The 10,219-nt window shown below is 38.7% G+C and overlaps 1 protein-coding gene across 2 annotated transcripts in view; it reads left to right on the top strand.

Moving 5' to 3' along the window:
• Positions 1-10,219, top strand: part of LOC106869245 (ETS-related transcription factor Elf-1) — a 90,559-nt gene that overhangs the window by 65,686 nt on the left and 14,654 nt on the right. The gene's annotated exons all lie outside the window — the stretch shown is intronic.

The following is a 10,219-nucleotide window of genomic DNA, read 5'->3' as shown; positions in this document are numbered from 1 at the left end:
TATATATATATATATATATATATATATATATATATATATGGGTGGTAAGTAGATTGCTTACCAACCACATGGTTTCGGGTTCAGTCCCACTGCATGGCACCTTGGCCAAGTGTCTTCTTCTATAGCCTCCGGCCGACCAAAACCTTGTGAATGGATTTGGTAGTCGGAAACTGAAAGGAGCCCGTGGTATATGTATGTGTATATGTTTGTGTGTCTGTTTGTCCCCCACCTTCATCATCGTTTGACAACCGATGTTGGTGTGTTTACGTAACATAGCGGTTCGGCAAAACAGAACGATAGAATAAGTATTAGGGTCGATTTGTTCGACTAAATGCAGTGCTCTAGCATGGCCGCAGTCAAATGACTGAAACAAATAAAAGAATATATATATATATATATATATGTGTGTATGTAAATGTATATACACATGCGCGCACAAACATACACACACGTATTATATACGCGTGTACCGAAATACGTGTATGCATATATATATCTCTACGCGTGTATATGTGGATGTGTATATGTGCGGTGAAAGTGCTGAACGCGTGTAAAAAGGCGAACAATGAACTTTAATAGAAAAAAAAATCATTACAAACGAATTTATTACTTAACAGATAGTAACTCGCGCGCGCATGCGTGTATGAGTGTGTGTGTTCGTGCGCATGCGCGCGTGTAGCTGGGATAGTGAAAGTTTGCGCTTACTGCAGGAAAGAAATACTCAATACCTAAGATCGAATGTTTATATATTGTTAGAAGCCGAACCTTCTTGAAACATGACTCAACGTCACTTTACTGATTACTGAGAGTGACTCAATCGTGTGAATAATCGGTAGCGTGGAACTCAGTCATGATGAAAAAAAATTTCATCTATAGTATACATACATACATACGTGTGCACGCGCGCGCGTGTGGCATAGGCGTAGGCGTGGCTGTGTGGTAAGAAGCTTGCTTCTCAGTCACATGGGTCTAAGTTCAGTCCCACTGCGTGGCACCTTGTACGAGTATCTCCTACTAAAGCCTCGGACCGACCAAAGCCTTGAGAGTGGAAACTGAAAGAAGCCCGTCGTATATATATATATGTGTGTGTGTGTATCTGTTTACCCACCACCATCACCGCTTGACAACAGTTGTTGGTGTGTTTACGTCGCTGTAACATAGCGGTTCTGCAAAAGTGGAGCGATAGAATAAGTCCTTGGCTTAAAAATAAGTCCTGGGGTCGACTTGCTCAACCAAAAACCCGTCAAGGCAGTGCTCCGGCGGACATGGTTTCAGGTTCAATCTCACTACGCGGCGACTTGGGCAAGTTGCTTCTATTAGTGTTAAAACCGACCAATGTCTTGTGTGTGAATTTGATACCCGGAAACTGCGTGGAAGCCCATTGTATATGTATATATGCATATGTGTTTGTATGTTTGTGTGTGAGCGTGCGCATATTTTTGCGATTGTTCACACACTGCTTGACGACTCTTGTTGGTTTGTTTACGTCACTGTAACGTAGAGGTTCGGCAAAACGTATCGATAGAATAAATACCAGACTTACAAAATAAAACAATGTAATAACCTGGGATTGATTTGTAATAGAAATGATATAAAATATTAATATTCTTTATGCACAAGGCTCGAAATTTTGGTGGAGGGGGCCAGTCGTTTAGATCGACCCCAGTACACAACTGGTACTTAATTTATCGACCCCGAAAGGATGAAAAGCAAAAATCGACCTCTGCGGGATTTGATCTCAGAACATAAAGACAGACGAAATACCGCTTAGCATTTCGCCCGACGTGCTAACGTTTCTGCCAGCTTGCGGCCTTAATAAAATAAATATTATTAACCCCACACAGAAGATTAAGTAACGTTGCTATGCTACTGGATTTTGTCACTTCGTGAGTAGATCTGGCTTATTTCTAATCTTAGGGCAATTTTTTGTAAATAGCTATCACTACCTCATAGGGGAGAAAAACGGTAAGGAATTGGGGAGGTGTCCCTTAATTTTGTTATCATTATTATCATTAACACAAAAGCAGCGAGCTGGCAGAATCGTTAGCACGCCAGGCAAAAATGCTTAGTGGTGTTTCGTCTGCCTTTACGTTCTGAGTTCGAATTCCGCCGAGGTCGACTTTGCTTTTAATCTTTTCGAGATCAATAAATTAAGCACTAGTGCAACACTGGGGTGGAGGTAATCGACTAGTCCCCCAACCCACCAAATTTCAAGGCCTTGTGCCTTCAGTAAAAAGGATTATTATTTCATACACAGACAATTACGATTCTGACAAAAACTTTTGGGGAAAAATTACATTTTTTAAGCACCCCCGCCCCCCATAAGGTGGTAACAGATAGTCTTCGGAAATTCCACCCATCTTAGAACTTCATCAAAGAATTATCTCTTATCTATGTTGAGGTTGTAAATAACAGCTATTTGTAGAACACACAAACTGGGACATGTCTAAACAGGTCCGTCTAATTTGCATATGAGCAGCAGACACTGAAATTGTTAATTCTATAATAATTAAGAAAGTTCTATTCAGCAATTTTGAGTAATTTAGAATCTAGTTTAAGGTATGCCACTATTAATGAATTTATTTTTAATGAATAGGGGTGGATTCCGGTCAGCTCCTCTCGCAGAAATAATACTGGAGCTCAAACAATTTTTTTTTTTTCACTCTGTGATAAATCATTGGAAACCTGCGGCCCGCAAGACTTTCTGAATGGCATATCCAAACGAAAAATTACTTAACAGATTTTTCTAGTGTTGCAGCTCGCCTGATAATGACCCATGTCTCATGCAACCCGCTTCTTGGGAAATGGATAAAATGTAAATTCGTCAAATAAATTCGCTGGATTTCTTTTTCCTACTTGGTACTCCATCGTTATATCCCTGAATAGGAGTAAAATTCATTCAAATTTCAAAAAGATAAACGAAAGTTGTAGAGGACGAATAGAGCTAGACCAAAAAAAGAAAAAAAAACCTCGTTAAAATGCTTTTCGTGCTAATTTAAATACCGTTGGAAACAATTGAAATAATAGGGGGTAGGGCGAACAAATTTATCTAACAACCCTATTTGTCTATCTAATTATGTATGAATGTATATGATTGCATGTTTGCGAATGTAAGCTTATGTCTATGTGCGATTATCTATCTATCTATCTATCTATCTACACACACGTACATACACGTGTGTGTAGAGAGAGAAAGATATAATAATGATGACATCAGATTTAAGCACAAGGCCGGCAATTTTGAGAGAATGGGTAGAAGTCGATACTATCGTTGTCAGTACGTGACTGGTACCTTATTTTATTGGTGCCGGAGATTTGAAGGGCAAAGTTGACCTTAGCGGAATTTGAACTTAGAACTTAAAGAGCCGAAAGAAGCACTGCAAATCGTTTTTCCCTACACCAACAATTTCGCCACCGCGCCGCAGAAATGGCAATGTGTACTGTTTGTTCTTTTTGTGTTGTCTAAACATAGGTCAGCCCGGAATCAAACTTAACTGAGATAAAGCATTCCATCTATGACAAATCCGTCTTTTATTTAGACATAATATATCTAGGATTACATTATTCAATGTGCTACTTTTCCTTTGAATGCATTTAGGAATAATTTCAAGTTGATTTGACTGCTATTTTTAGCAAATTGAGCGACATGTAGAAGCATCCTGATTGGCTTGAGTGAGGGATTGAAAAGTTTGCTTCGCGATCATGAGAGCTCGAGTTCGATCTCATCGCATGGTATCTTGGATCAAATGTTTTTTGCCATAGCCAGGCTGTGTCACGAGAAACTGGGTAGATGGAAACTGTACGGAAGCCCGTTGGGGTGGATTGTACACTCAGCTTTGTCATGCTGGTCCACTTTGAGGATCATACTAAGGGTATACTGTGGAATACTCGGCCACTTTTTAGGTTCGTCGTTCAGGTGGTTTAGTAGTGGTAATGATGGCGCTGGTGGTGAAGGAGAAGGAGGAAGAGGAGGGAAAGAAAGGGGAAAATGTTACCAGATATCAGTCTTTACATGGACACACACACAATCAGGGTCGTATGCATGTACACATCCGCTTAAACACAAGTCAAACATCCTATTTCTTATCTATGTATGTGAATGCATGTGTTTGTATTTACATTTATGAATATGCATGCATGTATGGATCGTCTTCATGTGTATGTAAATATGTTTGCTTGTGTGTGTGCGTGTATGTATTTCTCTCTCTCTCTCTCTCTCTCTCCCAATATATATATATATATAAAGAGAGAAGAGATCTGTTGATTCACCAGAAGCATTAAATTGCAAAATTCAAAATTCTTCAATACATCACAACTGAATGGCTCCAATTTCCAGCGCTCATAGGTGCTTGTTTCTGATCATCTGCATTTGTGCAGCTTCCTGCATTGAACACACACACACACACACACACACACACACACACACACACACACTCATTTTCCAATCACATATCCTCAAAACCCAAGTGCTGTCTTGACTTAAGTGAAAAAGCATTGTCACTTAGCTATAAAAATCTGAGTAGTAAGGAGGATTTATTTAACTAAAACCTTCAATGTGGTGCTCCAGCATGGCAGCTGTCCAATGCCTGGAACAAGCAAAATATAAAAGATTATATACCTCGAAAAATTTTGGAGTTGATTCATGATGTAAAATTGGGAATGAATACAAAATAGAATGTAAATGTTGGCGTGACTGTGTGGTAAGAAGCTTACTTCTCAACCACATGGTTTCCAGTTCAATTCCACTGCATGGCACCTTGGGCAAGTGTCTTCTTCTATAGCCTCAGGCCGACCAAAGCCTTGTGTGTGGATTTGGTAGGTGGAGGCTGAAAGAAGCCCGTCATGTGTGTGTGTTTGTGTGTCTACATATGCATGTGTCTTTGTGTCTGTGGTTGTCACCCCACCACCACCACCTGACAACCGGTGTTGGTTTGTTTACATCCTTGTAGCTTAAAGTTCAGTAAAATGTGATCGACAGAATAAGGATTAAGAAATAAGGCCTGGGGGGGGGGTCGATTTGTCTGACTAAATCCCACCCTACACAAGGCAGTGCTCCAGTATGACTGCAGTCAAATGATTGAAACGAGTAAATGAATGAAAAGAATAATCCAGATTTAGTTTAAAGCTTCTGTGTTGAGCTGAAATGTGTGGGACTTGTACTGGTTGCTGTTCATGTGATGATTTGGGTGAGAGAAAGAGAAAAAAAAAGAGCATATGCAACCATTTGTCTCGACATTGCTTCTCATCTGGTTAGTAATTAACGATGCTCTTGTATTAGCCATTAACTTAGTATTTAACACACCCTTGAAAAGTTATACCTCTGTATAATGATTGAAGAGAAAATAAATGGAAGTGGCTTTTAATTGTGTTTTTGAAACCCCAAATGAATATTTGAGCTCAATATCAGAGATGCTTTGCTACTAGTGTAGCTAGAGTGTGTGCCACTTGGAGTGGCCCTTCTGTCTGTTATCCCCAGACCCTACAAAAAATGCATGTTGCCTGCAACAGACCCCAAAATTCTGCCTGGGGCAAAACAACCCTTTCTAGCTATGCTAGAATTAGCAGGAACTATGCAGAAGTATGGTGAGCTTTTCTTCTGAATTCATCACAACGGCAAAATCCCTTTTGTATCATCAGCAGATATCTAGGGTCACAAGTGCTTAACCCCTTGGCCAGTTACACTTTGCTTGAGAAGGGCAGTGAGGACTGAATAAGGCTCCCATCTGCGGTCTCTCATCAATCACAACTACCTTAAGCTGGTTTCAGCTGTCATGCCCGCCACCTTAGTCAGTGAACCTCAATCATTTTTTTTTTTTTGTCAATGAGCCCCTTTGGTTACTATTTTATTCTGGTGAACCCCCATAGCTGTTCAGTGTTGAAAAACCAAGTTTTATTGATATTTCTTTCAAAACTCCTATTTTATTATTCGCACATTCTCTTATAAAACATTAGAGAAAGAAACCTAACTCTTTCTTGCAATACATAAATCTAAATCATAACTTTACATTAACCCTTAAAATACTACCATGGTTCCTTAATTTACTATTTTGCTAGTGTGAACCCCAACAAGAGCTTATATGGACCCTAGCTGGAGACCACTGCCTTAGTGGCTTTCTTCCATTGTCTGAGTCCAGACCAATGTTGAAATCTAAATTATTTTTTTTTCAAGTTGCTTAATTTCATAATGGTTAAAAAAAAGTTTGTTATGCGACCACAAAGTCACAAGTTCAGTCCTACTGCAAGTGTAGTTTTCTAGGTTGACCAATATGTTTCAAGTGAAATTGGTTTGATGGAAACTGTATCGAAGTCTGTCAGATGGACTGTATCAATAATCCAAAGGCACAACTTTGTCATACACTGTGTCATGCTGATTCTGTCTGAGAACTGCATTAAGGGTACGAGTGTCTGTGGAATACTCAGCCACTTACATATAAATCAATGAGTACGAAATTCAGTTGTTCAGTCAACAACTGAATCTTTATCGTTTGATGACAAAAAGCCATCAAGCATCAGATATATCGATTGATAGGAAAGAAGCAATCCTTTCAAATTTTGGCAAGGGTGCAGCAGTTTTTGAGGGGAAGGAAAAGTCAATTACATTGTCCCCCAGTACATGGCTGGTACTTATTTCATTGACCCTGAAAGGATGAAAGGCAAAGTTGACCCCCACCAGAATTTGGGCTCAGAGCATGAAGACAGATGAAATACTGCTAAGCATTTTACTGGCTGTGCTAACAGTTCTGCCAGTTTTCTATTTTAACTGATAGGAAAGAAATAATAAATACAGTCTTTGATGGCATATAAGATGTGGATTTTCTCCAACAAAATGTCTCAAAAAAAACCCAGCTCTGGTTCTATAACTAACAGGTACTCTATCGGTTTTGATGACAAGGGTTCCAGTTGATTCAATCAACCGAAGAACCTGCTTGTGAAATTAATGTGCAAGTGGTTGAGCACTCCAGAGACCAACATGCCTTTAATGTAGTTTTCGGGGAAATTCAGCGTGGCACAGAATGTGACAAGGCTGATCCTTTTGAATTTACAGACACAACTCATCTTTGCCTGCTGAGTGGACTGGAGCAACGTGAGATGAAGTGTGTTGCTCAAGGACACTAAGCACTGCTAGGAATCAAACTCAAGGCCTTTCAATCATGAGCTGAAGAACCCTAACCACTAAGCCACACATCTTCACAGATGTCTTGACCCCTACTATCTAGACACAGTTCCCATGTACCAAATTCACCGACGATGCATTGGTCGGTTTGGGGCTTTAGTAAAAGACACTTGCTCAAGGAGCTGCACAGTGGAACTGAACCCAAAACCCAGGGCCAGATTAAGACCCATAGATGCCCTAAGCACTTAAATGATTTTGCTGCCCCTATATATATGTGTGTGTGTGTGGTGCCAGTGGCACGTAAAAGCACTCACTACACTCTCGGAGTGGTTGGTGTTAGGAAGGGCATCCAGCTGTAGAATTTCTGCCAGATCAGATTGGAGCCTGGTGCAGCCATCTGGTTCGCCAGTCCTCAGTCCTTAGTTTGCACAATGAAACAAAACTAACGGTTAAGATCGAAAGTTATGTTTATTGTTGTATACTTCCACTTTATTTTCATCAGAAAAATTTTTCTACTTTTTTAATTGCAGGGTCTTTGATCAGATCCTCAAAATTAGTCTTACGTAACACATCTGTTTGTATACTTAGTAGAAGTAAAGGCATCTCGAATATTATTTTAGCAAGTTTAAAGTGATTTCTTTTGTGCTGTAAACCATTTACCATTTCTTTGGTGCCCCCTGCTTTCCTTGATGCTTTAAGCATGTGATTATTTTGCATTATGGTTAATCCAGTGCTGCCAAAACCGCATATTTTCAAAGCAAACTTCTTAACTAACAACTTGCTCAGAAAAACAAGCAGGATGGTTTTATCCAGAAACACACATCATCACATGTTCTTTATAACGGGATCCATCCATACCAAAGTTTGGCTCCAGCAGAGCTGACCGGTAGACTGGGATTACATACCAACAACTGGACAAACTGGAAAGCTCACTTCTTCTATGCTTTACACTTTTGTTACATATTTTTGTTAATATGCATTGCCTTTGTCGCAATTAATTTCGAAAATTATGAAGAATTTTGTATAATAACTTTGCCATTATTGAGGTGGAATTTGGAACATAAATTAAAAGAACAAATTGATAGAAGATTTTAATTTAGATCACTATAATGCAGGAAATTTGTATTACAAAACAGTGGTGGTCTTAGGTGGGTTGATGTCAAACAAGATAATTACTCGATTTTTACTCTCTAGCTTTTCCTTATACAAGCTTCGTTAGCACACAGCCTTATCATATTAATTAAAGGGTGGAAGAAAACTAACATACATAATAGAGTGAATTGCCCCCCTTAAATGTTCACTAATTAAAATAACACTTCAAAAAGAGGTAAATATTTTGCTTTAATGGATTGGGGTAGGCATGGCTGTGTGGTAAGAAGTTTGGTTCCCAGCCACAGATTCAGATTCTTGGGCAAATGTCTTCTACTATAACCCTGGGCTGACCAAAGCCTTGTGAGTGGATCTGATTAACAGAAACTGAAAGAACATCATATATACCTATCTATCTATCTGTCTGTCTATCTGTCTGTCTGTCTATCTATATGTCTGTCTCTCTATCTATACGTCTGTCTATCTATCTATACGTCTGTCTATCTATCTATACGTCTGTCTATCTATCTATACGTCTGTCTATCTATCTATCTATCTATCTATCTATCTATCTATCTATCTATCTATATGTCTATCTATCTATATGTCTGTCTGTCTATCTATCTATATGTCTGTCTGTCTATTTATCTATATGTCTATCTATCTATCTATCTATCTATCTCTATCTATCTATCTATCTATCTGTGTGTGTGTGTGTGTGTGTGTTATAATCTTCGTGCCTTGATATGACATGATATTTGTAAAGAAGTGGCACTGTCATGAAGGTGGTGTCTTTTATTACCAATTTTCCCTGAAGACATAACTGGTCATAAGGAACTACTATTGCCTAACTTGGAAACAAGTAAGGGCTGGCTGCCCTTTCTAACACCAACCACTTTACAGAGTGTACTGGGTGCTTTTCACATGGGACCAGCACAGGTGCTTTTCATGTGGCTCTCAATTCTCTTGTCTACAGATGCTCCATTAAATAGGGCTGTGAGCTGGCAGAATCGACAGACTATAGGAAAAATACTTTGCAGTATTTGTTCTGACTCCTTACATTGTAAGTTCAAATCCTGCTGAGGTCAACTTTACCTTTCATCCTTTCAGCTACAGTAAAATAAAATACCTATCAAATATTTGATGGCTTCGACTAACCCTTCCTTTTAAAATTGCTGGGCTTCTGCCAAAATTTAAAAAAAATTAAATATGAATCTCTGAAGTGTCTTATCCCTTTTGTTAACATATTTCCCTTGAAATAAACCAGCTTTGTGGCAATTAATTCTGAAGATAATGAATAATTTAGTAAAATGACTTTGTCATTATTAACCATTTTCAATCCCATATTTCTGGTGAAATACACTGTGTTTGTTTCAATTAATTTTGAAAATAATAAAGAATTTAGTAAAATTTTGTCATTAAGATGGTGTTTGAAATATAAATTAACATGAAGTTTTGATGGAGGTTTCAATTTAAATCACTTTAAAACTGAGAATTTTGTATCAAAGAAATAGGAGCTGGTTTCAGGTGGGTTGATATCAAATGGGTCAAATTATTGGCTTAATCTCCTCCAACAGCACCAATACAACTGAGCCAATGCAAGAGCCTCCATGTGGTTACTCAGGATGCTAGAAATAGTAGCCAAATCTCAGCCAAAGCACACTCTAGGATATGTTATGTTTGAAAATATGACAGGTTGGTCACAGTTGGAATCCCAGTTGTCATCGTCGTCATCATCCTCTTCCTCCTCCTTCTCTTCCTCATCATCATCTTTTTTATCATCATCTTTGTCATCATTTGATGTCCATGCTTCTTTGTGCTTGAATGAGGTGTATGGAGTTTATTCTCTCCTTGTTTCTCTCCTTATTTCTCTCTGTGGAAGAGCGTAGGCTCGAAATATTAAAGACTTTTTCACTTTCCGAGCGTTATACTAATACATCTGTTTCTTTTCTGCACCGCCTGTCTTTGTCTTTTGCTTTTTTTTGTGAATTCTCACTATATATATATATACATATA

The sequence above is a fragment of the Octopus bimaculoides genome, chromosome 7 (genome assembly GCF_001194135.2).
Source record: "Octopus bimaculoides isolate UCB-OBI-ISO-001 chromosome 7, ASM119413v2, whole genome shotgun sequence".
Taxonomy (NCBI): Eukaryota; Metazoa; Mollusca; class Cephalopoda; order Octopoda; family Octopodidae; genus Octopus; species Octopus bimaculoides.
This window is presented reverse-complemented; position numbering and strand designations above follow the sequence as displayed.